Below are 27,688 nucleotides of genomic sequence, written 5' to 3' on the forward strand. Positions count from 1 at the left end.
CTACCTTGCTGCCTCCCATACAGAGGCAGCAAGGGGCGGGGGAAGAGAGTAATCAATACTCTACTTGACTATTGTGCTTATCAGATAGTCAACTACTCACTAACATTCCTAGTTGGCAAATTAATTTTTTCAGGTATATAGATACTACGAGTGCCATAGAAAGGGCTAGAGAAGTCATATATTGCGTTCATTTCTTTATTATTTGTATTACCCTTGTACCTAGGAGCCCCAGACATAATTCAGGATCTGTGTTCCCTGTAAGACAGTGGCCTCCAACCTTTTTACAGCCAAGATCTCTTTTTAAATTTCAGGGCAAGCCAAGATCTACCCCATCCCTTCCTCAAGGCACCACCCCTTCCTTGAGGCATCACCCTCTCCATTTTCCTCCTCTCCATCACTTGCTCTCCCCAGTCCTTAATCTCTCTTACTGGATTGAGACAGGCTCTGGGTGGAAACGAGGGATTTGGATGTGGGAAGGGGTGAGAGGTGCAAGCTCTGGGAGGAAATTTGGGTGCAGGAGGAGGTGGAGAAGGAGATGTTGGCTCAGGGATGGGGCTCCAGGCTGGAGAATGTTGGGGTCAGGTGGAGGGTTGGGGCACTGAGAAAGCTTCAGACTTGTGGATATCAGGGCACAGGAATTTGGGTTGGGGTGTATGAGGAGCTCAAGGTAGGTGGGTTGGGTGTATGATGGGCTCAGGGCACAGGTTTGCTGTGTGTAGGTGGTGCAGGAATGTTGTGGCACAAGACTGGGAATGTGGGAGTGCAGGAGTTTGGAGATGTGGGGGGCTCAGAGCAGGGGGTTCAGGTGTATGATGGGCTCAGGTTTGGAGTGGTGTGGGGGCACAGGGGTGCTACAATGCTGCGGCCAGATAGGGGTTTGGCCCCAACTAGGGGCTTGTTGGCCAGGCTTCATTTTTAAATAAAATATTATGTACAAGACAAAATGTTTCAACATTGTCTTTATTTATGGAAGGGGTGGGGGAACATTTTTGGGGTCAGGGGCCACTGAGCTACAGAAAAATCAGTCGGGGACCACACAAGTGAGATGCAAAAAAAACCAACCTCTCCAAAAAACCCAAGCCCCACTGATGTGGCCCCAACTGAGACACCTCATTCCCCCGGCACACCAGCCCCATGGTTGGGGGATGGGGAGAAGGTAGGTAGAACTGAGATTCAAGGCCTCAAAACAGATTAATTCTTCTGGGGTTCCAGGATTACTGGATTTTATGGTCCCCCCCTCCCCCAGGCTCTGGGGTGGGGTCAAAAATGAGGAATCCAGTGTGTGGGACAAAGCAGCCAGTGAGTGGGATAGGGAGTGCAGAATCTGGGTGGGAAGTAGGGTATAGGAGTACGCTGGGGGTAGATGTCTGACCAGGAGGGAGGGGGTAGGAGCAGGATGCTGGTGGGTATCTGACCACGGGAGAGGGGGCAAGAGAAGCTCAGCTGGAACCTGGGAGTCCCCAAAGACGAATATCTCTTGGGAAGAATCTGCAGGCAGCACGTGAGGCTCCTTTAAGAAATCTAGCTGCTCTAGATCCTCCACTGCCGTCTTAAACCCCCCCTCCTCCCAATCCTGTCTCTCTGGAGCACGGGGGAAGGAAGGAAAGACAAGAAAGTGTGTGTTGCTGTGGGAAGGGGAGGGGAGGAGCAGTGGGTGCACGCTTCCTGAAAAGCTGGATCTGGCACGGAGCCATAGGACTTCTCTCTCCCTTCCCCCACCACAGAAAGCCGGCTTTGGCTCCAGTTTTGCGAGGGGTGGGAGGCTGTAGTGCAAGTGCGGGCACCTCATTGTGGGGGGGGGGGGGGCGGCGGAGGGGAGCAACCGGGGACTGGGAACACTGCATCAAGATTGACTGGCAGTGCTTCCATGATCAACCAGTCAATGGGTGACCACTGCTGTAAGATGTATGCCTGTGTGGATGCTTAGGAGAAATTCAAATGCCACCCAGATGATTAGTAGAGTGCCCACAGCTAGATTTTTTTTTGTTTCTACATACCTCAATGCACATGAAAATTATTTCACACATAAATGAAAAAAAATCAGCACATGGATGGAAAAATTAGAGGGAACATTGATCAGGATCTGATTGTGCAAGGCACTGTCCAAACACAGAAGAAGGTAATTGCTACCCCAAAGCACTCACAATCTAAAGCAGTAGTAACCAAACATTCCTAGTCCACCCCCACATCTTACAAGTAATGGAATATGTCCACCCTCACCTTTCCATTACTGCTCAGTTGGCTTAGCAGAGTAGCTTGTTCTGAAGCTGGAGATGGGGACAGTACTGGGCGTGTGAGAGGAGCTGGGACTAGAGGTGAGAAGGAATGAGGGCAGAGAAGGATTGGGGGCAGAATAGGGGGTGGAGTGGAACCAGAGTTGGGACTTGAGATAGTCTACAATAGAGAGGGGTGATGCTCCTTTCTTGTCCCCTGTGGGGGATGGCCCAGGCCCTGCCACGTATGCCCCTGAACATTCCTCCACGAACCCCTACAGGAGCGCACCCCAACTTTAAGGGGATCACTGATCTAAGTATATGATTGCAGTACACATAGGCATACCCAAGGTAGCTTTGATCAAGCAAGCTCACGGAAAATAGCAGAGTAGCTGTATGTGCATGGATACCATCACAGATTAGCCATCAGACTTTAGTTGTGCACAGCACCCCAAGTATGTTCTCTGTTGGTTAGCCCATGCTGTGGCAGCTACTCTACTATCTACACATGCTGTCCTGGTCAAGATGTTAGACGTACCCTAAGAAGTTTCAGACATGAGACAACAGATGGATACAGACAGGGATTAATTACTAGGAAAGAGAGAGACAGCTTTGGTCATTATGACAGACAGTGACCTCTGCACACCAATAGCCTAACTGTTTTCAAGATTTTTGTAGGCATTGTGGCAATAGTTTTAAGGAGAACTTGGAAGTGAATTCTGCAGATATTTATGGGCAGCTCCTCCCAGACGTAAAGGGTAACATGGCACAAAATGCAAAGGTACCTGTTTGAAAATTTAGAAAGTGGGTATCACGGGTTGACCAGAGGCAGGGGTTGAACTTTTGATACTGAAGCAGGAGGTGACTTTATTTCTCCATTTAGGATGGCCTAGGACTGGAATAGCAGAAAAAAAGAAAGCCATGAATGAGGTGCAATCCTAATGTAATATGGGAAAGCGTGCACTGCATTTGTTTTTACAATCCCCGGCTCAGAAGGGTTATTTCCATCACAAACCTGTTATTGCACCTGACCCTTTGAAAAGTTGGACGCTGACAGCTCAGAGGTTGCATAACTAGATAACATGCCAGAGTCTCTCTCTTAAATCGAAGTTAACCACACGAGTCTCTCCACAAACGAACCATAGCCATACATCTTTACCCACAAAATTGAGAAAGAACTATCAATCTATCTATCTTAACTGGGCCCTAACTTTCCTGAGCCTCGATAATTCAACAACTTTTTAAAAATGGCAAACTTAACAACTACATGCATTATAATTATATAAAACTACAACACTATTACAGCATTGTAAAACTTGCCATATGTTTTCTACAGAGGTCTCTGAGTTTTAACTCCAGGAAACTCAAATTAAGGGCTCTCAAAATATCAGTATCTCATAATAGCAGCATTAAAAGTTATATATTCCAAGTTCTCTTTTGTGACAGAAAATAAAATCAGACATTCATACATGCAGGAGAGTAGATCCATCGCAGTGAAAACACATTTGCTTCCTTACAATTATTTTACATACTCTTTGCACTTTAAGAATAAAAGTTTCCTGTAAGATTTTATTCATCTCTTCTATTTTCTTCACAGTTGTTTCATGTCCTGATCTGTTGAAGGACAACTATGGAATGCTGAAGGTTAAGTTTGTCGTAGAGAATTTGTAAGTTCTGGCAATTCTTTCTCTAAGTTAGTAAGAGGAGACCATGAATTACATGAAGAACACTGCTATACGCAGAACACTTCTTTTTATCCTTTTGTACTTAGTTTGGCCTTAGCTTGTGCCTTTAAGGAATAATGACAAAACCCATCATACTTTGGCTGAACTAAGAGTCCTTGAAAACAGTCCAGATTTGTGTTAGTACAGGCAGTCCCCGGGTTACGTACAAGATAGGGACTGTAGGTTTGTTCTTAAGTTGAATCCGTATGTAAGTCGGAACTGGCGTCCAGATTCAGCCGCTGCTGAAACTGATCAGTTTCAACAGCGGCTGAATCTGGATGCCAGTTCTGACTTACATACAGATTCAACTTAAGAACCCCAGGCATCCCCAAGTCAGCTGCTGCTGAAACTGATCAGCGGCTGATTCCAGGAAGCCCGGGGCAGGGGCTTCCTGTAGTCAGCCACTGGTCAGTTTCAGCAGCGGCTGACTTGGGGATGCCTGGGGCAGAGCAGCTGGGGTGCTGCTGGGTTGGTCCAGTAGCACCGCCGCTCCTCGGCGCTACTGGACCAACCCAGCAGCACCCAAGCTGCTCTGCCCCAGGCGTTCTGATTCAGCCGCTGCTGAAACTGACCAGCAGTGGCTGAATCAGGACGCCTGGGGCAGAGCAGCTGGGGTACTGCAGGGTTGGTCCAGTAGTGCCCAGAGCGGCGCTACGGGACCAACCGGCAGCGCCCCAGCCGCTGTACCACAGGCGTCTAGAGCAAAGCCACGGAGCACGGGGGCAGCGGGACAGCCCAGACGCGCCGTGGCTGTCCTGCTGCCCTCGGGCTCCGCGGCTTTGCTCTGCTTTGCTCCCCGTCCCCCTGGTCTGCAGACCAGGGGGACGGGGAGCAAAGCGGCAGAACAGCGGGCAGCAGACAGCCCAGATGCATCTGGGCTGTCCGCTGCCCATGTGTTCAGCCGCTTTGCTCTGCTTTGCTCCCCGTCCCCCTGGTCTGCAGACCAGAAGGACGGGGAGCAAAGCGGCGGAACACGCGGGCAGCAGACAGCCCAGACGTGCGTTTTAAAATGGCTACCTATTAATTTCACTTGGTGACCTCTAATTCTTATATTATGGGAATAAGTGAATAACTTTTCCTTATTCACTTTATCCACACCTGTCATGATTTCATAGAGTTTTATCATATCCCCCCTTAGTCTCCTCTTTTCTAAGCTGAAAAGTCCCAGTCTTTTTTAACCTCTCCTCATATGGCACCCGTTCCAAACCCCCTTGTAGTAAGATGAAGGCCTAAAACAAAGCCCATGCAGCACAGGCCTGGATTGAGGCCCTAGACCTAGCTAACAGACGAAACATGGCTAACATAAAGCAAAGCTAAGCTATGAGCAAGAGGCAGGCCCCTGCTCACAGAACTTGGCACAAACAGGGCTGAGAGTGCAAAACACTAACTGGTGCTAGGTACCGACTACAGAACAATATTGGTCATAAGTGAAAAGCACATGGTACCACTCATTCATTAAAAAAGACCTTGGTACCCACTCCTCACAGATACAGACCCAGGCTCAGGAAAAGGTCTAAAATGACAGCATGATGGATAAAGATGATCTTATCAAACTACGAGGTACAGGGTGATGAGTGGTATCTAAGAAGCATCAGAGGGTGGTAACCTGACAACAGCAGAGGATGGCATCCTGATACATCAGCAGTGACATGTAAGTTGTTTGTACCTGTATATAAAGTGGTGTCTTGGGGGGACAGTGTATGACCTAGGGGGCAGTGGAAATTTCCCACTGATTGAGTCATTCCATTGTTACGGGATACAGAGTCTACTGACAACTATTACTATACTTCGCTTAATAATAAACCTGGCTTGGCACCTTCAAGCCTTATCTGGTTTGTGGTCTTGGGGGCTCTCATGGCATCTGCTTTGGAGACTTGGGGTATGACTATACTACAGAGTTTTGTCGGGAAAATGGCCGTTTTTCCAACAAAAGTTGAGGAACGTCCACACTGCAACTGTGTTTTTCCACATGAAAATAGAAAGAATAGAGGGGTTTTTCCAGCATTGGTAATCTTCATTCTACGAGGAAGAAGCCTTTTTGCAAAAGAGCTCTTTTGCAAATAGGTGTGTTTGGACGGGGAAGAGGGAGTTCTTTCAGAAGAAGAGGAAAGAGAAAAAAGCACAGGTGCCTTAATGGCCATTCCATCCATAGTAATCACAGCTTACATGTGAGAGAGTGCCTATTCAGTCTGGATGCTCTCTTTTGAAAAAGCAGATCGCTTTTTCGATGCACTTTTGCAGTGTGGATGCTCTCTTTCAGAAGAAGTTTTTTCAGAAGATCTCTTCCCAAAAAAGCTTCTTCCAAAAGAAGCTTGTAGCCTAGACATAGCCTAAGTGCACAAGTCGACACGGCACACATCATTGAGCACACACGCAAGTAGCCTTTTGTTATCATCATCAGTGGAGCTGGAGACCTGTGAGAACACCTCGGCAGTAAATCCACACACACATGGTACAAAATATGATCGTCCAGTCATTTGGAAATATACATATACTGTTCAGAGCTGTAACTTATACAAGGGTGTTATGGTGGCGACTCATCCAGGAAACACTCCCTTGTGTCAAGTCTGATGTAGCCTTGCATGCCACCTACTGGCCTGGTACACAACTGTGGATGCATCCTTGCCTCAGTTTTCCCTAGAAGGTTTTTAATTAGGCTTTTGTGTAACCACAATGCTCCCCTCAAGGGATACAGTTTACATAACCTAAGGCCAAAGGGGCATGTAAGCAGGGACTCTCCCTGAGCCCCTGCCAGGGAAGGGGACGGGAACCAAATTAATCTTTCTCTGTCTTCTTCTGAATCCATCCATCTCTATCCAGGTTCTTTTCCCATATGGCCCTCTTGAATAAGGCCCTCTTCCAGAGTCAGGCTTCTGACCATCACTTGGGGAAAGGTTCCCCTTCTGGACTCTCATTGCTCTTTTCTGGAGTGGTGTGCAGGTCTTCTGTTATCTGGACCACTTGCCAACATCTGGTAAGTTCCTTGCACGGGTGCTAGTTCTCGCTAGAGCTTGGCACTCACATCTCTCCTTCAGAACCTCTTCCCTCCAGAAGTATCTTTCCTAGGCTCCCTTTCCTGGTGAGATCCCTAACCAGCTTCCTGAGAAGTCCCTCTTCGGAAGAGCTTTTGCTGTGGGACCTCTTAACTGAGCCCTCATAACTCTTTATCAGGCCCAGGTGTTCCTTAGCTTTTTAACAGCTCCAACCCACCTTGGCAGTTAGCTACTCAAAGATGGATTGGAGGGACTCATTCTCCTTAGTGGAGCCTGTCACAGGTAGCTGGAGGCCTGACTGTGCTCAGAGGGCCAACTACCCAGTGAAAGGGGAGTTCTCATGTATGCTGGGGTAATAATCATTTAAGAGCATTAGAATGCATCATGTTTAAATATACTTTAGAAAAGTATATTTTACTACAACCCATCTGAGCTGGTTTATCACGAATAAGCACTAAGATATCTGTGGGTAACAGCTTTCTTTATAATCAAACTACTGTCCATTACCAGCAATGCCACAAATTCTGACTGTATCAGGCACAAGGCTAAGCAGCCTGGTTTCAGAGCAGGGAATCTTTTTCTGACTTGCTCAGTCACTCTGGTTTTATGGGCCATATGAAGTGGCTATCTCATTGCATTTCTACCTGCCATTACACTGCATGTTCAGCGCTTATGGTTGACACTCTGACAAATATACAAGTTAGGACAGTGCACTTCAGAGGATTGAACAAAGTGGAGTCTTTCATTATCTTTGTCATACACATTGACCCGTCAGATTGCTCTCCTAGTTATGTATTTGGCTTGCTTATTTAGAATTTCTTTCCTGCACCCTCAGAAAAGTTGTGTACATGTGGGGTAACAGCAGAGCTGGTCTTAGAGGTGGGTGAGCTGGGTGGTCACCTGGGGCCACCATTTTCAAGGAGCCGCCGAAAAGTAACACAATATTGAATATATAATGGGAAAAATTGCATGAGCTTTGGCCAGATATTTTTCATGTTTTCTCGGCAGCAATTAATAAATGAAACAGGGTGCCAGGGAAGCTCGATGTGGAGTCACGGGCTGGTTTGCTCAGTTGGCAGGAAGGGCGATTTGGGATCTACCCCTGACAGACGCTGCTCCACAGAGCAAGTCTCACTCCCAGCAGCAGGGCCCGGCATCTGTCTGTCTCCCAGTCTGTCAGCAGTGTCCCTGTTACAGCAAAGCCCTTGGCACTAGGCTGTACCTTCCCCCCAGCATGTGCTCCAGACTGTCCCTGTGTCACTGCAGCCCCGGGCTGCTTCTCACTCTCCGGTGCTGGGAACCCGCCTCTGGCTCCCCGCATCTGCAGCTCCCTCCCCACCACACACTCCCGGGAGAGTCTCATGTCTCTGGACAGCTCCCCTTAGTGTCCGTATTTCCTAGCCAGGGCCAGGGCACGAGGCAGCAGGCGCGGCTGGAAGATAGGAACCCTATTAATTGCATAAAAATCACTGTGGCAATTTTTCGTTGCTTTTCTTTGAAGAGCAAATCAATCAACCACACAAGATAAATTCTCATTCTTTATAAGTGGCATCAGCAGAGTGCCTTGTCTGACAGTTGGACAGGTGTAGGTGAGTGTCTCTAATTCTTTTAAACGAAAATGAGATGCAATGGCATAGCAAGGAATTTTGTTGCCCAGGGCGAGACCAAACCTTAACTGACTTTAATAATTAATATATCTATAAAAATAATTTGAAAATGCTTCTTTAAAATATTTCATAACCATATATGCAAACTTAAGGATCAAAGAACATTTTTCAAATATTCGGGCTAATATGGCATATTGTTGTAAGGACCACAAAAAGAAATTTGCCCGTGGCTGGCAATTGGTTAGGACTGGCCCTGGGTAACAGGGATTGCTTCTGCTACTGCTGGTTCAGAGAAAATAAGCATGGAACTAGATACTAAAATGAGGAATACTCTACAAATACAGATGATAGATTCCTAATCCCCAATTCACATGGGACAGATCTTGCAGAATACTGACTATCCAAACTACCATTGATTCAAATGAGGTTATTGACACTGTACACTTCAGAAATCAAGCTCATTATCCTTCTTAAGGGCTTGGAGTTTGCAGGATTCCGTTCTTCTTTGGGATCACTATTTCAATTGACTTTTCAAAACCTGGTCTCATGGTCTCCTCTTGCTAACCTGATAGAAGGATTATCTACAGTGACTCACTTGAGTCTCTCCCTCTTGTGAGGTATGAGGTTTTGCTTTACTTGTGGAAAATATTAGCAAAAAAGTGTAATCTTGTAGGGTGTGTCTAGACTACATGCCTCCTTCGACGGAGGCATGTAGATTAGCCAGATCGGAAGAGGGAAATGAAGCCGCGATTAAAATAATCGATTAAAATATCTTAATCATAATCATATTGCATGGTGCCACCGGGCAGAGTTAAGGTTTTTTATGTGCCTTAATGTATTTTACTCAAAGTTGCTAAGTAAGGACTCTCAAATTGGACCCTACTTTAACTTAGTCTGTAAAACATACAAATTCCCAGACAAAACTGTATCACCAATTGTTCTATACAAAATAATTGCATATTAACTGACAATCTCCACAAGGGACTGAACCAGATTGTCAAATTCAAATCAGTGAAGGAACCTAGATCTTGTTCTAATGAATGTTTAGCCAGCTAATGAGTGTCTAGTGAAGTACATATCGTGACTGAATAGAAAGAGATTGGGCTGAGACTCATGATGTTTTCATTCTATTGCTGGATCTACTAGTGGTTCCTGAGTCAACATGGGCAAGTGATGTCATCTTTGTGTCTCAGTTTCCCCATCTGTAAAATGATAATGATATTCACTTCCTTTGTACGATGCTTTGACATCAATGAATGAAATGCACTGTGAAAATTCTAGGTATTAATTACAGGCAGTCCCCGGGTTACATGGATCCGACTTACATCGGATCCCTACTTACAAATGGGGTGAGGTAACCCCGCACTAGCTGCTTCCCCCCAGCAGACCAGGGAGACGCGAAGCTAGCGCCCCCCCCTCCCCCAAGCAGACCAGGGAGAGACAGAGCAACTTTTCTCAGTAGACACCTCAGCTTGAGAATAAAGGACTGAGGGAACTGAGGTGTGGGAGAATAAAACTGAGCTCTGGAGAAATGTTTGGCTAGAGTTTCCCCTACAATATGTACCAGTTCCGACTTACATACAAATTCAACTTAAGAACAAACCTACAGTCCCTATCTTGTACGTAACCTGGGGACTGCCTGTATTAGCAACAGTAATTCTATATTCTTTAAGTCTTTCCTCAATTAACCTAACCCTGTTATGCTTATATAATCACAATTATGGATCAGGAGACAATACAAAGGGATCATCAAAAATCTGCTGCCGTTCCCACAGAAATCATTAGCAGAATTTTCTTCAACTTCAATGGGAGCAGAAGTAGTCTGCACATAAGCAGAACAGAGAAAAAAAGTGAAACACCAGAACACAGAGCTTAAAAGAATGAATATTGTCAACCTTCAACAAACTACACACAATACAAAAGCTTTTCCAGTTGGGAGAATTTTAACTGGCCAATGTGGAAAGACTCTATTTAGCAAGCAGGGGGTGAGCTTAATTAGAAAATGACAGGCAGTATCTCCTACTGAAAAGCAAATAGAACGTGCATTAAATAACTGATTTCCAAGTATCATTTAAAACTTATTTCCTGAATCATGCATGTTAACAACACATTCATAAATCTCACAGATTTAGATGAATCTGACCATTTAAATAATCACTTGCTTTCTCTGCATTGACCTATTTTTCTAGTAACTCCCGTATTTCCATCAGGGACAAGGAGACTACAGAAGAATGAAACACAGAATAAATTTAAATGTTACTACCACTCCATATGGCTCACTTTCAGCAAACATGACTGAAGAAGTTCTATAAATCATCATGCCAGTTCACTGCATGTAGTCTTTACAGAAATGGACTGGCCTTGGATTGAATACTATAAGTTCACAAAGTATTTCCATCAAGGATTTCTGTAATTCAGCTTTCCTTAGTAGAGTTAGAACAAAAATGATGTAATTTGGGAAGGAAAAGTATCTCTCACAGTTGTAAGTGGGGAAAATAGAGCAGAGAGCACACACTGCCTGTCCTTTCAAACGCAGATCACTATAAGAAGGATGTCATCCAAATTCTATTATAGGAAAACAAATTAACTGATTAGTTGCTGTGTAGGTAGTTCTCTCATCTCCCAAATGTATTGTATCAGTGACCTGAACCTAGACTTTTCTGACTTACAACACTCCATTTTACAGAAAACTATTCAACATGCTGTCCTCAACTCAAAATCTTTCCAAGACAAAACAAAATGCTGATAATGCTTCCCTTGGAAGAGTTTGTTTTGAAAGGCTTAAATATGTTATTTTTTATAATAGCATCTAAAATCCCCAACTGAAATCTATTCCTATTTTGCTAGTATTATGCTAGGCGCTATCCATACACATAGTAACAGACAGAATTTCTCTGTCCTGAAATTCTGAAGTAATATCATTAATCTGCAGATGAAAATCTGGTCAAGAAACAATGTATTCTGACCATTTTTATCCTGAATATAGGAGTGTGATCCACAGAAACTGCATCATATAATGTGCTATTTGGGATGGAGAAATGTATGCTACGACTCACTATCTCCACAGGTCGTACTTTCCCATTTATGATGAATGTGGCTACTATCAGCTCCATTTTATGCAAATTGGTTAAGCCTATCAGGATCCTAAAAAGTCACCAATGGGGCCCTCTGGAGATAACAGTTTAAATACATCTATATATTCAGAACAAAACTGAAAAAGTTTGTACTAACTTGCAAAAATAAAGAAAAAATGGTCAACATCATTTTCTTCATTTTGACTCTGCATTGTTAACTACTTAATCTGATATAAGCAGTGCTTTTTTTGTGATGGTACAGTACCGGTACCTCTAGACGCAGTACCGGCATCTCCAGTCAGAGCTCAACAATTTTTCCCCTGGAGTACTGGCACCATTTTTTTTGTTAACAAAAAAAAGTACTGGGTACAAGCAATGTCAAACATGCTTTGGGAACAGTGTCTGTTTTTAGGAGATGAGACGTCTTTGTGTATTTTGGCTGTGTGGAAAATGATCAAGGTTCACAGATGGCTGATGTATTGTGGGTATCAACGCTTTGACGTAAAAAAATATAACAGACACTAATAATAGCCTCCCAGTTTTGCCTAACATCTATACCATATGAAACTAGCAGATTGTGCAGGTCCTTAACTCAATTTTTAAACAAAATAAAAAGAAAATGTACATGCTTTATTTAAAAGATTGTATTTTTTTAAAAAAATGTTTTTATTATGTTAATTTTTATTTTGGCTTTGTTAAAAAAAGGGATTGTTAAAATTTTTCTGTTTAATTTATTTTAGTAATTTTTTAAAATGGTAATTCCATTATGGGTAGTTTTTTGTTCATCCCTATAAATTCTTATCATTTGCTATATGTTTCAACAAAAAAGGACTATATTCAGTGTGGTTTCCAATAACATTTTCTTCTAGTTTTCAAACCTTAAACATTGATTTAGCTGTGCAAAAACAGAGCACTACTCCATATTTCTCTGATTTATCTCTTTTCCATAAGGTTTATTGAGAAGCAATCCTATTCTAGGTTCATCTTATTTTCTGGCTCATCTTAGTTCAGTCCAGTGGTAAAAGTAGCATACATTTCTTACAGGCTTACAGCTATTATCATATTGTAAGCCTCCCCTCTTCCCCCAAGGGTGAGGCCCTCAGGACAGGAGATGGGGGTGGAGGTTTGTGATACAACAGTACCTGTAAGAAATGTAAGTGTGAGGTGAAGTGTGGGAAGGGGGGCTCAAGGTAGGGAGTAGCGAAGTATCAGGGTGTGGGGAGGCTCAGGAGTCAGGGCAAGGGTTTGGGGATGTGAGGAAGCTTAGGGAAGGGGGCTGGCTGTTTGTGGGACTCAGGGCAAGTTGAGATATATGGAGGTACAGGAGGCAGGGTTCAGGTTAAGGGGGGGTCAGGGTAGGGGATATGGATGGGTGCAGGAGTCAGGGCAGAGGGCTGGCATGGGGTGGGGGTGGGGGGCCTCAGGGCAGAAGGCTGGTGTATGTGTGTAGAAGGAGGGCAGGGGGGCTGAAGCTGCTTTCTGTTCCCTTTTCTGTCCCTGTCAAAGAGTGACAGCAAACTGCACTGCTCATCTGCCCCCTGCACTCCCCAGCCCAAGGGAGAGGAATGCAGTAAATTGTGCACTTTCTCCTTGCTCCCTGACAGTGATGAAGGGGAAGCAATGTCCTTGCATGAATTGTAGTAGAACTTCAGTCCCTCCCCAAGCCCTTCATAAAGGGTGCTTGGGGGCAGGGCTGGCCTTAGGCCGATTCGAGCAATTCGGTCGAATCGGGCCCCATGCCTAAAGGGGCCCTGAGCCTAAGGGGGCCCCATGCCCCTGAACCTGGAAGTGCCGGCCGGCGAGTTACAGAGCCGGGGGCCCTGCTCCACCAATATGTGGAGCTGGGTCTCTCCCCCGGCTCTGCCTGGAGTGGGTCTCAGACCTCAATGCCGGCCTCCTCATGCGTCCCTCCACCCCGCCCCCAGAGCATCCCCCTTGGCTCCTGCCGTGCGCGGCTTCTTCTCGCCGCCTGCTGCTGCCCATTTGCGGCGTTGCACGTGACATCACAGCCCGGGATTTTAAAAGTCCTGAGAGGCCACGTTGTGGGGCCTCGCTGGCTCCGACCCCGGCCCTGCAACCGCAACATGGAAGGCAGAAGGTAGGGAATGGGCTTGTGCGGCGGCAGCGGGGCGGGAGAAGGGAAGGGGCAGGGCTTGGGCTTAGGCGGAGATGGGGGGATTAGGGGCAGGGGTAGGATGAGGATGAGGGTGGGGGGAAAGGGCTTGGGCGGAGGCAGAGGGGGGGGATGGAAGGAGAAGGGGCTTGGGCGGGGGGAGGGGAAGGCACCAAGAGACAGGGGTGCAGGAGAGACAAATGCCAGGGGGCCAAGTGCAGGAGGGGAGGTGTCAGTAGGAGAGGGAACAGGGCGATGCTGGGAGAGGAGAGGGGAAGGGCATTGGGGACTAGAGGGGGAGGTGCTGGGAGAAGGCTGAAAGAAGGGGTGGGCATGGGAAAGGTGGGGATGGAGCAATGCATGTGTGAGGGCACAGAGGGGCATGAGAGGAATGGAGGCAGAGAGTGATGAGGGGGTGGGCATCAGGGAAAAAGAAGGCAAAGGGGGCAGGGGCAGTAAGGGAAGGGGGAGGCACCAGGAGGGTGCAGGGCTAAGGGAAGGTGCAGGTGTCAGTGAACTGCTGCAATTTAAGCCCATTGTTTCTCATCCTAACCTTAGAGGCCAAGTAGAACAATTTTTCTTCCTCTTCCTTATGATACTCTTTTAGATACTTGAAGGCTTCTCTCATGTCCCTTTTCAGTCTTCTCTTTTCCAAGGTAAACAAGGCCAGTTTCTTCAGCCTTGCCTCATACCTCATGTTCTCTAGACCTTTCATCATTTTGTGTTGATCTTCTCTGGACTTTCTCCAGTTTCTCAACACTTCCTGAAATGTGGCACCCAGAACTGGACATGATACTCCAGCTGGGGCCTAATGTAGGCTCATTCCCTGCCTACAGGACATGAGACTGGGTGGGTTAATTTCCAATCCTCCTGTTTATTCTTTTCCTAAGCCAGGAGGGCACAGTAGTTCTGATGGGGGTTGGAGAGGGGATGGAAGCCAGATCCAAGATCAAAGAGCCCTGGGAAGTGGGCCCATTGAAAGGAGACTGGACCTGTGGATGCCTTGTGGGTCAGCAGCAAGGGCCTGCTTCGGGAAGCCCCCTCTTTGGAGGTGAATGTGGCAGCACTGAGACACCACCCAGAAGCAGGTGCCACAGATACTAACTGCAGATTCATTGGATGGCTCTCATAGGTCTTGCACATGCATAATATGATAGCTCTGCAGGGGGGGGGGGTAGGAGGGCAGTGGCGTAGTGAGGGGGCTGGAGGGGTCCGTTGCCCTGGGAGAAAAAATTAATATAAAATAGATCAAAATTATAGGTGCTTTGTGAATATGCTGACTTGAGAGTGGAAAGATTTCATATTATCATATATGATTCCTGGTAACCCATCTCAAATATGAAAAACTAGGTTGATACCTGTTCATATCAGGAGCTGTTGAATTCAGTTCACCATTTGCAGTATTTCATTAGGATGTTTAGTGGAGAAGATATTGTTGTTGTTTTTTTTATTTATACTGTGGGCAAAGCATGGGCTCACAAGAATTCCTCCATTGTTTTACCATGAGTCTCAAAACATTTGGGCTGTGTCTAGACTGCATCCCTTTTCCGTAAAAGGGATGCAAATTAGACACATCGCAATTGCAAATGAAGCGGGGATTTAAATCCCCCCTGCTTCATTTGCATAAACATGGCTGCCGCTTTTTTCCGGCTCGGAGCTTTGCCGGAAAAAAGCGCCAGTCTAGACGCGGATCTTTCGGAAAATAAAGCCTTGAATAAGGGATCTTTCGGAAAAGGCTTTATTTTCCGAAAGATCCATGTCTAGACTGGCGCTTTTTTCCGGCAAAGCTCCGAGCCGAAAAAAAGCGGCAGCCATGTTTATGCAAATGAAGCGCGGGGGGGGGGGATTTAAATCCCCGCTTCATTTGCAATTGCGATGTGTCTAATTTGCATCCCTTTTATGGAAAAGGGATGCAGTCTAGACACAGCCTTGATGTTTTTCTAAAGGCCTGGAGTCAGTTGATTATGTAGGAATCTCAGCTTTCATTTACAAAAAGTTCTCTATACTTCTGGGCCTTACAGCGAAGGAGGAAAGCTTTAAAACATGAACCCTAAATACTCAAAAGGCCAATAAAAATCCAACGTTTTATTTTTAAAATATCTTATGATTTGTAGACCATTCTCATAACTTTGTGTAGGCGTTCCTTGTGATTTTTGGTTTGGAAATACTGCTCTGAGATTGGTGAATTTAGAGAGGTCTCTCTCTTCAGTTTCACTTTCCACCTTCCTTTTTTGTTACAGGTCATCAGAGAATCAGAGACAATGGAGAGTATGGTGAGTCCATGACTATAGTTAATGACTGGTCAGAGTGACTAACTATTATCAGCCAAAAGCGGCGAGGAGTCCTGTGGCACCTTATAGACTAACTAAGTGTTGGAGCATAAGCTTTCGTGGGCAAAGACCCACTTCGCCGCTTTTGCAGATTCAGACTAACACGGCTACCCCTTTAATATTATCAGCCAGTGGTCTGAATGAGCTATCTACTGCCATCTGTTAATCAACTGTAGGAAAAGGCTTCAGGAGCAGACCTTATTTATATAGGCAACTTACTTTGCCACAGAGATCAGTAGACACACTTGCTATGTCAAGGTGATCAATTTTAGCTCTTTTGGGTTGAAATTCACTTAGGACTTGGAGCTGGGAGAATAAAATGTTGTTATCCATATTAAATGCTGTTTAATCATATTGTATGGTTAAAAGACCTGAACTTAATAGGACCTGGCTTAAGGTCTACCATAACTTGAACACTAAGCAGAGGATAGGGAGTCACATCTAACTGAAAGTCACAAAAGATGGAAACAGGTTTTATTTCTGGCGGTGCAGAGTGTATTTGGGAGTCCTCAATTATATCTGTCACTTTACATCCAGTGTTTAAAGGCAGAGCTGATTAGAATCAATTGAGAGTCCTTGTCTTATCTCAGTGATCGCTTGAGCAAAAATCACTGATAAAATCTTGTCTAGACTGATCTTGGACTCAACATGCAGACAATGTGTTGAAGAGCAGTGCAAAGAAAGCAATGGTGGTGAGGTACCATATTACCTAGTGAAATCATTGGTGCTGAAATCACTAAGGCCTGGAATTTGACCACAGAACTGACATTTTCTTAACAAAGACTCAATTTTTTGCTATTTAAAAAATAAATCAATGTAACAGAAAACTGCAACGCCCTCTGGTAACGTTTTAAAAATCAAACTTTAAACTTTATTGAAAAAATTGGATAGTTTGCAATTGAAAATATTTGACCTACACTTAAGGCAACTGATTTAATTTTGTGTAAAATTTTGCATAATATAGGATGGCTTTTTTTTTTTTGAAAATGTTCAACTACATTTGATCAGATCTACTTCTGATGTGATATTTGTGTGTGGTTGTGGTTTGTTGTGTGGGTGCGTGTTTTTTTTTTTGCTCAACAAAAAATCCTGGGTGGGGGGCCCCGCCAAAGTGGTTCGAATTGGGCTCCACACTTCCTAAAGCCGGCCCTGCTTGGGGGTGGGAAGCTTGGGGTTGGGGCAGTCCTGGACGGGGGTGGAGGGCATGCACCTCCAGCCAGCCCCTTCACCTGCCTGCTGCTTAGTGCAGCAGCTTGTAGCAGTGTCTGGGGAGGCAGGCTGAGAGCATGCATCTCCTCCTCCTGCAACTGAGCGCCCCAGCTGAAGAAGCTCGCTAGGGCACACTGGCCTACTTTTACCTCTGGTTTAGTCTCTTTCAACATTCGCTGAGTTATGTCAGTTTTGAGAACTGAACTTGGTTTGGTGATTTTGTCTCTATTCTGATTAGTTTTATGAGAAGCAATCCCATCCCAGGCGAATCCACAACCAAACCCTTACGATGCTTTTAAGTTATGATAAGAGGAAGCTGTATACTGAATTTGGTGGCACTAGCTCTTACTGTCTAGGAGGAGTTCTTGATCAAACAGACAGACAGACAAACTTTATAAAGTATATAATAGATTAAAATAAACCACCAGTACAATCTGGGTGCCTCTACACAGCAGTGTTATTTCGGAATAATGGCCATTATTCCAAAATAACAATGCGACCGTCTACACAGCAATTCCATTATTTCAAAATAAATTTGAAATAATGGACGGCTTATTCCGACTTCTGTAAACCTCATTCTATGAAGAATAATGCCTACTCCGAAATAGCTATTTTGGAATAGCAGTAGTATGGATGTTCCACTGCTGCTATTTGGAAATAGCTCCTCCCCAGGGCCATTCTGAGTAATTACTCCCCAATGCCTCCCAGGGCTCTAAATCAAGGTAGCATGTCCACATTAGAGAAGCGTGCCTCGGAGTAATTTTGAAGCTTACCTGTAGTGTAGCTGTGCTATTTCAAAATAAGCTATTTTGGAGTATTTATTTTGGAATAGCTTATTTCAAAATAAGTACAGTAGAGTCCGGATTATCCAACCTTCGGTAATCCGACATTCCGCTTTATCTGACCCTGCAGCTCCTGGGGATAAAGCGGCGCTGGCAGAAGCGGCATCAGCAGCTCCAGGGCGTGGGCCAGAAGAATGGCCCCGCTCGCTGCCCCGTTGCTCTCCTGGAGTCGCTGATGCCGCTCTTGCTGGTGCCGCTTTGTCCCCTCCCTGCAGCACCCGGGAATGAAGCGGCGCCGGCAGGAGCGGCATCAGCGGCTCCAGGAGAGCGATGGGGCAGCGAGCGGGGCCATTCTCCCGGCCCGTGCCTGGGAGCTGCAGGGAGAGAAGGGGCCACGGCCAGGCAGGGATGGGGACCAAGTGGCGTTGGCTACAGTAGAGTCCCAATCATCCAACATTTTCAGTAATCCGACCACCTGTCGGTCCCTTTTAGGTCGGATAATCAGGACTCTACTGTATGCAGAGTAGATGTACCCGCTGAGAAACTATCATGGTAGTTTGTACAATGTATGCACATTGACAGAAACTGTGTTACCCAAGTATTAAAATACTATCGGTATGGCAGAGTTAACTATTTCACTTGCAAAAGGATTTGAGAAGAATCTACTAACAGATCAATTCATTTATCTGAACAGTCACAATTTGCATATGAAAAATTAATATTCATAAGGCAAATATTTTTTCTTTTTGGCTGGGAAACAGCATGTTATTCTTTGAACAGGAAGTCTCTTTTTGGTGAGGGTGATAGTGAAGTGTTTTCAGGTGCACCTTTTATTTTTAGAAAATACATCCTAACTGAAAAATACTGAGAATTACAAAGTCAAGAGACTTTCTGTTTTGGGTTCTTATATGGTGAATTAACCATCTGCTGACTCACCATATTTAAAGGCCTACATAGCCGACAGGCTCATTTTCAAATACAAGACAGAGATAGACAGCTCAATAAGGAAAATTTTAAGTGACACTGATCATCCAGGAATGATTATATATAGTCTACCATAAATATGGAAGAAACAATTTAACACTAAAAAATAGCTTAGTCTAGTTTAAAATCTTACATTTACTGATACCTAAGTGTTGAGCTAAGTTAAAATGTTTTAGTTCCATAAAATCACAAAGTAAGTGGTAATTAGTAATCTAAAGAACTCATAACAGTTCAGATTTCCTGTTGTGCAACTACAAAAGAGAAGCCATTTGCATGAGAACACGGAGCATGGCTGTTTGCACCAGACATGTGTGAGCAATATGATCTTTAAGAGACTGCTTACCAGAAACTTACAACAATGCCAAACCAAAGTTCTTATGACACTATCTCCCGGGCTGCACCTGAGCTGACGTTTATAATTCTGCCAGTAAAACTACTTACATGACATAGTTATGCTACTGTCTAGTGAACTGAGCCAGGAGACTAACATTACTGGACGGTGACTTGCAACTATTTAAAAGAGGAGTTGGCTTAAGGAGTTAGAAAGCCAGAATTTGTTTACAATACCAAACTGTCTTGTTTTTAAAAACATCTCTTTAAAATAAAATGTAATTTTAAAGAAATAGAAAAAGGACACTTGTGAAAGTCTTACTCAAATCTTTTGCCCATACAGAAAGCATTTAGAACTTATAGCTATACAAATCCACCAATACATTCAGTGCCCAAACTGACATTCCTTACTGAGTCAAAGTTTTTATTTCAGAGTAGCTTTGCCTAAGGATGACAGGATCAGATTTTTATTTATAAATTAAAGATATTTATCTCCTGTAAATATACAAAGAATCAACAAGTTCACTTCTACTGGTTCTGTAGTTATGAGCTCAACTAACATTTATTTTAATTTATACAAATCTTTCCTCCTTCACTAGAAATGTCATAAGCAAGATTTGGTAGTGATTTTTTATATTTAGACTAAGCCCCTAAATCTCTTATCATAGAAATACTGACAGAACCTTAACCACAGCAAAACAAAAAACCACAACTATGATATCAGTTTTCTTTTTATGCAGTTGGAGACTTTATATTAACTTTTGATGGAGATTTTTGTTACAGAACTGTGTTCACCTTCATTAAATAGAATATTTCACCAGAAAAAAAAAAAGCACTAGAGAGATATCAGACAGCTCCTGTGCTGAAAAGTACGGCTGTTTTCTACAAGAAGTCATATGCAATTTTAAAATAAGTAAGTCAATTTTAAAGCCACCAGCTCCTATTCAAGAGTGTCGCTTATGTTAATACAATTAATAAGAAAAATCATATCCATAGACTATAATACAAATAAATATATTAACCAACACTGAAAACTGACTCAGCAAAAAAATATGATAAGGAATATTAAAGGACATTTTCTTCAGGTTTTAGTTTAAGTATAAATGTAAAATTCATCCTGTAAGAGAAAGTAGGAAAACTTTCCTCTGCATATTAACAATGATCTAGGGCTATCAAGTGATTAAGACAATTAATCATGATTAATCACACTGTTAAACAATAGAATACTATTTATTTAAAAATATTTTGATGTTTTCTACATTTTCAAATAGGTTGATTTCAATTGCGACACTGTAGGGGGCAGTCACCCCACTCCAGTTGAAACAAGGGTTAAAACCCAGTCCTGGCAAAGGGCTGAGACTGTGGAGCAAGCAGCTGAGGCCAATACCTGCCAAATAGGGCCCAGCTGGTCTAGTATAAATAGGGGCTCCCAGACAGGAGGAGAGACACTTTTGCTCTGGCTTTGGAGGGAGAAGGATCTCGCTGCTTGCTAGTGTAGGTACCATCAACAGATCAATGCTGGGTAAAGACAGGGTGAGCCAGAGGAGCTCCAGCCTGAGTAATCCCAGGCTAAGGCCTAGCAACAGGGGGACAAAGGGTACTAGGGCTGCAGGGAGGCAACCAGAGCAGGTGAAGGAAGCAGGTCCACACACCCTTGCCATTGATGAGTGGCCATTTCACACTGCAGTTTGCTCCTGAGATAAGGGATTAGTGATGACTAGCAGTAGGGTCACTGAGGCAAGGTGGGTATAAGGAATGGGGGGTTCCCTGAAAATGCCTCTGGCAAGGCAGTACCTTGAGGGAAGAGCTCCATGGTCCTGATACAAGGCAATGGAGAATGGACAACAGGTTACAGGCCAGACAGCAGGCAGGTTACAATGGGTAAGAAGTCACTCTAGAACTGAGCTGAGCTAATTCTCGGAGTGACCAGTGGGAGGCACCATGCTGGTGAGTGCATGGACTGTTACAAAGTGTACAATGCTAACTTTTTTATTACAAGTATTTGCGCTGTAAGAAAGTAAAAGAAATAATATTTTTCAATTGATATAGTACAAGTACTCTAATGCAACCTCTTTATCATGCAAGTTGAATTTATCAGTTTTTTAGGCACAAAAATAACTGCATTCAAAAATAAAATACAACATTTTAGAGCCTACAAGACCACTCAGTCCTATTTCTTGTTCAGCCAATTCCTCAGACAAACAAGTTTGTTTACCTTTGCAGGAGATAATGTTGCCCACTTCTTGTTTACAGTGTCACCTGAAAGTAAAAACAAGTATTCAGTTGGGATTATTGTACACATTTCAAGATAATAAAATGGCAGATGCCCTAAAGATTCATGTCTCTTCATCGTTCAACCACAATTCCAGAGGACGTGTCCATGCTGATAATGGGTTCTGCTAAATAACAATCCAAAGCAGTGCAGACCGATATATGTTCATTTTCATCATCCAAATCAGATACCACCAGCAGAAGGTTGATTTTGGTTTTTGGGTGTTTGAGTTCTGAAGTTTCTGCATCAGAGAGTTTCTCTTTTCAGACTTCTAAAAGTATGTTTCACACTTCATTCCTCTCTGATTTTGGAAGGCACTTCAGACTTAAACCTTGGGTCGAATTCTATAACTATCTAGAAATCATAGATTGGTATCTACTTTGTGGTTTGTAATATCTGCAGTGAAATGTTCTTATAAGGAACATATGCTAAGTCATCATCCAAGATTAATATAATATGAAATACATGGCAGAATTCAGATAAAACAGAGCCAGAGACATACAAATCTCCCCCCAAGAAGTCAGTCAAAATTTAATAAACACATTTTTTTAAAATGAGCAACATCAGCATCAAAGCATGTCCTCTGGAAAGGTGACCCAAACATGAATGTTTAGCATATTGAGCACATAAATACCTTGTAATGGCAACTACAAAAGTCCCATGTGAATGTATGTTCTTACTTTCTGGTGACAGTGTAAATAAGAAGTGGGTAGCATTAACTCCCATAAAATTAAACAAACTTGTTTGTCTTCATGATTTGCTGAACAAGAAGTAGGCCTGAGTGGATTTGTAGGCTCTAAAGTTTTGCACTGTTTTACTACTGAGTGCAGTTATGTAGAAAAAGCCCTCCGCATTTGTAAGTTGCACTTTCATGATGAAGAGATTGCACTGCTGTACTTGTATGAGGTGAAATGAAAAATACTATCTTTTGTTTATCATTGTTACAGCGCAAATATTTGTAATAAAAATATAAAGTGAGCAGTGTACACTCTGTATTCTGTGTTGCAACTGGAATCAATATATTTGAAAATGTAGAAAAAGATCCAAAAGTATTGAATACATTTCAATTTGTATTCTATTGTTTAACATTGCTATTAAAACTGTGATTAACTGGGATTAATTTTTAATAGCAAGTAATTTTTTGAGTTAATCATGTGAGTTAACTGCGATTAATCAACAGCACTACAAAGAACATATTTGCCTGAAGTGTGAAATAAATTATCCAATCTCAATGCATTTGGAAAAGATCAACAGATATTACTAGTCATATATGACAATACCAGTGTAATTATTGCAGAGAATGCATTTTTATGTGCTACTATGTCAAAAACCCCAAACCATATGTGAATGTTTTGAACGGAACACAGTTTCTCATCCTGAAAATAATGTCTGTTTCTCTACAATCTCAGATCTATCAGACATTGATGTGTTAAAAGATTTCTGGAGCAAACAGATAAATGTAAGTGGCTGTATTGCTTTTCACTTTTCTGTTGAGTCACCAGAATCAACTAGTATGTACACCCAAGAATTCTGAAGGATGTGATGAATGAAATGCCTAAGTGGTTCACAAAATATGCAAGCATATCATCAACTATGCTATAAGATTGAGTAGGGGCTTCAATGAATAGTTGGATACTATGACTGGAGTTAGGCCAGGGCATGTGAGCAAGCACTGAACTGAGTAGTGAGGGAGGAAGAACAAGCAAGAAAGGTCAGGGAAGAACTGGCAGAAGACAGTGATATAGGATATTGAGTGTGCTGGCATCATCTGGAAAATACCACAATTAACAACTGCCCGATGTGTCAGTGGCACATGAGGAACTAAGGCCTAACATAAGGACTGTACTCGAAGAGTGCTGGGCACAAGTTAAAAAGCTTTAAATACTTCTACAAAAACAATTGCTGTTGGTGCTACAAGAATCTGTGGGATTGTAAAAAGGCAGGGGAGCGTGCTGCTATTCAAATGTGATCCACACTATATCGCTTGAGATTGAGAACTCAGAGCCTAACTGAACTTGTCATGGGTTATTTTTAAACAGTTTAAAGACTCTAGCCAGACAAAGAGTTGTGTTCTCTAGGCCAGTTATTTATTAATTGTATTATGCTAGTACCTAGGAGTTCTAGTCCAAGGCCACAACCCCATTGTCCTCCGCACCAAGTAAACACTTAGCAAAAAAGATGGTCCCTTGTTGCAAGAATAAAATGTGCTTGTTTGAACATGCTGTTTTTGAAGACAAAACTTCCAGCTGCTAACCTGCAACACATGCTATTAGATGTGAAAAGCAATACAGCCACTGAATTCAGTATTAAGTACATTATATCTACATTCAAAGATTTACTGGTTGCCAATAACAGAGCACACTAACTGTATGTTTTTTAAAAAAATGTTTGGAGTAATGAAGAGGTACAGGAGACCTTCACTATTAGTGGCTATGCGTATTTGCAGGTCTCCTGTCCCTGCCTGGTGGGAGCAGGGACAGAGAGCTGTGGGAAACTCACTGCCAAGAGCCATGGGGAACATGGGTTCTCCATGGCTCCTAACTCCCATGGCGAGTTTGGGAGCCACAGGGCACTCACCACAGGAGCCACAAGCTGAAGCTCCCAATATTCATGAATTTTGCCATTTGCGGTGGATGCAGAGCGAGATTTTCCTGTATTTACTAAATGGTGTGAAGTCCTTTCAGAGAGCTTGGATCCACTCCAACAAACAGAATCCAAACTTTGGTCCCATTTGTTCCTCAAATTTTATTTAATAAACTATAATATACTATATTTTTTCTGTGTTTGCACAGTGCATAGCACAATGGTATCCTGGTCCATGATTAATGCTTACAGTTGCTATAATAATAATAATAAACAAAAGATAGAGGAAAAAAAGGAAAACCTGAGATTTACATTTCTTCTTAAAGCACAACATACACTTGCTGATTTCCCCAGCTGTCGCATTAAGTCTTCCTTAGCCAAAAGAGCAGTTACTAAAAAGTGAGAGCTAATTTTTTCTCTCCATTTCACTGATGCAAATACAAATCAGTTTAATTGAAAAATACTCTCTCCCATTTAATCAATGGAATTACTCTGGGTTTTCATTGTAAAATTTGACGTTAAAAGTACTGGTCAAAAGAATATTATAATAATTACCTTATTGATAAGTTCCATTGTCCATTTTCTTAAAATAGTTAGCTATTATCTACCAATAGCGTGTTGGCAATTCAGACATACAAAACATTCACACCATTTGGAAATTAAATTGCCAAAAGTGGTACTGATCTTACACTTTCTTCCCTCATCTTTAAACAAACAGAAGCAACAGCACTACTTTACATAGTCCTCATTAAACTAAGTAAAGTAAACTTCCAATAATCCAGCACCTTTAGGACCCAGGGGGTGCCAGATTATCAAATATGCCGGACTATCAGAAGGGGGGGCTAAGAGGTGTCTGAGGTGGGGTGGGGGGGCCGGGAGGGGGGCAGCGCTGCGGGACCAATCCGGCAGCACCCCAGCTGCTCTGTCCCAGGTGTCCCCAAGTCAGCCGCTGCTGAAACTGACCAGCGGCTGACTTCAGGAAGCCCGGGGCAGAGCAGCTCCAATTGTCTGGCTGCCTGGAGCACTTCCGGGTTCCAGGTGGTGCCGGACTATCAGGAGTGCCGGACCACAGGATGCCGGACAACTGGAGTTTTACTGCAGATCTTTTTCTGCAGATTTGTTTAACCAAATATAGCTAGATATGTGATTGTAAAGATGGGCTGGTTGCTTACAAAAATTCCTAATTTTAAGAAACATTTTACAAACAACCAGACTATCCAATAATCTTTTCCTTTAGAGTTGAAGGGAATCTAAGCTACACAAATGGTCACAAAAATCCTAAATAAATGGCATACATTCTTGGAGTTGTATTCTACATTAGAATATGGTGATGAATTATTTGCAATTTTATGTACATGTTGAACAAAATGCTTAAGAATTTATTTATTTGTGCTCAAGGTTTAAGAAAAGGATTTTCAAACAGGCTATTAAGCAAATGATTCTTTAAAAGGCTCCTGAAAGACTTAGAGAGAGGTCACCCATCCAATTACCAGTAAATATGCAGTCATACACTCCCATCAGTAGTTAAGGCATTATAATACAAAGACAAAAACATCAGAAGATTCCAAGTCTTCCTAGTAATTTTCTCAGTATGTTACCCATAGATCTATCATTTCTCCTTTAGCAGATAGCAGTTGTTTTCTGCTATTCTTAAATTTACCTTACACTTCTCAGAGGAAGTAGATCCTTATTTTAAACATTTCAACCCAAACGACTACCTAATGCATGTGCTGTAACTGGAAACAAAGGGTGTGTAAAAAATATATTAAAAAATTTGCTTGAACACTGGCATTGTTGAAATGGACATATTGTTTTCAACTCAGCAAAACAACGTTACCATCATTATTATATATACAGACAGTCCCCGGGTTACGTACAAGATAGGGACTGTAGGTTTGTTCTTAAGTTGAATCTGTATGTAAGTTGGAACTGGCATCCAGATTCAGCCGCTGCTGAAACTGATCAGTTTCAACAGCGGCTGAATCTGGACGCCAGTTCTGACTTAAGAACCCCAGGCATCCCCAAGTCAGCTGCTGCTGAAACTGATCAGCGGCTGATTCCAGGAAGCCCGGGGCAGAGGCTTCCTGTAGTCAGCCACTGGTCAGTTTCAGCAGCGGCTGACTTGGGGACGCCTGGGGCAGAGCAGCTGGGGTGCTGCTGGGTTGGTGCAGTAGCACCGCCGCTGGACCAACCCAGCAGCACCCAAGCTGCTCTGCCCCAGGCATCCTGATTCAGCCGCTGCTGAAACTGACCAGCAGTGGCTGAATCAGGATGCCTGGGGCAGAGCAGCTGGGGTGCTGCCGGGTTGGTCCCGTAGCGCCGCTCTGGGAGCGGCAGCGTCCCAGCTGCTGTACCACAGGCGTCCAGAGCAAAGCCGCGGAGCACGGGAGCAGCGGGACAGCCCAGACGCGTGTGGACTGTCCTGCTGCCCTCAGGCTCCGCGGCTTTGCTCTGCTCTGCTCCCCGTCCCCCTGGTCTGCACACCAGGGGGAGGGGAGCAAAGCGGCGGAACACGCGGGCAGCGGACAGCCCAGACGCGTGTGGGCTGTCCGCTGCCCGCGTGCTCCGCGGCTTTGCTCCCCCTTCCCCTGGTCTGCAGACCAGGGGGACGGGGAGCAAAGCAGAGCAAAGCCACGGAGCACGTGGGCAGCGGACAGCCAGACGCGTGTGGGCTGTCCGCTGCCCGTGTGTTCCGACGCTTTGCTCCCCCTCCCCCTGGTCTGCAGACCAGGGGGAGGGGGAGCAAAGCAGAGTAAAGCCGCGGAGCACGCGGGCATCGGACAGCCCACACGCGTCTGGGCTGTCCGCTGCCCACATGTTCCGCCACTTTGCTTCCTCTCCCTGGTCTGCTGGAGACCAGGGAGAGGGCCCCGTTCGTAACTGCGGATCCGACGTAAGTCAGATCCGCGTAACTCAGGGACTGCCTGTATCCACATGCAATAATAAAATTAGTGAGAACTTTACAGAACAGAAGTAGGACTCATTTCCTGCCCCAAAGACCTCACAGTACGTGATCTACATAAGATAAAGTTTTTATTTAACATAAAATTGTGTAAACACCTACATGTCAGCCATATTAAGCCTCATTGTAAACATAGCAAATGACGGGCCCTGACATGTAAGATCAGCTCTCTACATACAGCATTGCAGCAGCACAGCAAGTTTTAGTCAGACGTAGTAACTCAAGTCACCACCATAGGTTAAGGACAACAACTGCAGAGAGGAAGAGAGGAAGAGAGCCTGGTATTCTCCTGAAGAAGTGGAATGTAAAGAGGAATCTGAGGGAGAGGGAAGATTCTTGGTAGCAGGGATCAAAGAGAAAAGGCACAAAGCTGGAATAAGGACACAGAGGGAGGAGAAGGGAGAGCCTTGAGAAGAGTTCAGTGAGTGAGATGAGGATAAAAGGAATAGAGAGCAGAGATGTAAGATTACATAGTGAGTTGCTGGTGAAAAAGAGGTGTTTAAATACATGTG

General features: G+C 43.9%; 1 protein-coding gene across 16 annotated transcripts in view; it reads right to left on the minus strand.

The window, feature by feature from the left end:
- Positions 1-27,688, minus strand: part of GNG12 (G protein subunit gamma 12) — a 74,335-nt gene that overhangs the window by 12,555 nt on the left and 34,092 nt on the right. For 6 of the 16 annotated variants that reach the window (XM_075936205.2, XM_075936201.2, XM_075936198.2 and 3 more), the window contains one exon: positions 21,575-21,618. The exons of 4 other annotated variants lie outside the window; for them this stretch is intronic. The gene's annotated coding sequence lies outside the window, so the exon portion shown is untranslated. Of the gene's footprint in view, positions 1-2,998; positions 3,109-21,574; positions 21,619-27,688 lie in introns of all 16 variants that reach the window. 6 more of the 16 variants (XM_075936208.2, XM_075936206.2, XM_075936197.2 and 3 more) reach the window with 2 other exon arrangements.

The sequence above is a fragment of the Pelodiscus sinensis genome, chromosome 9 (genome assembly GCF_052426305.1).
Source record: "Pelodiscus sinensis isolate ZL-2025 chromosome 9, ASM5242630v1, whole genome shotgun sequence".
NCBI lineage: Eukaryota > Metazoa > Chordata > Testudines > Trionychidae > Pelodiscus > Pelodiscus sinensis.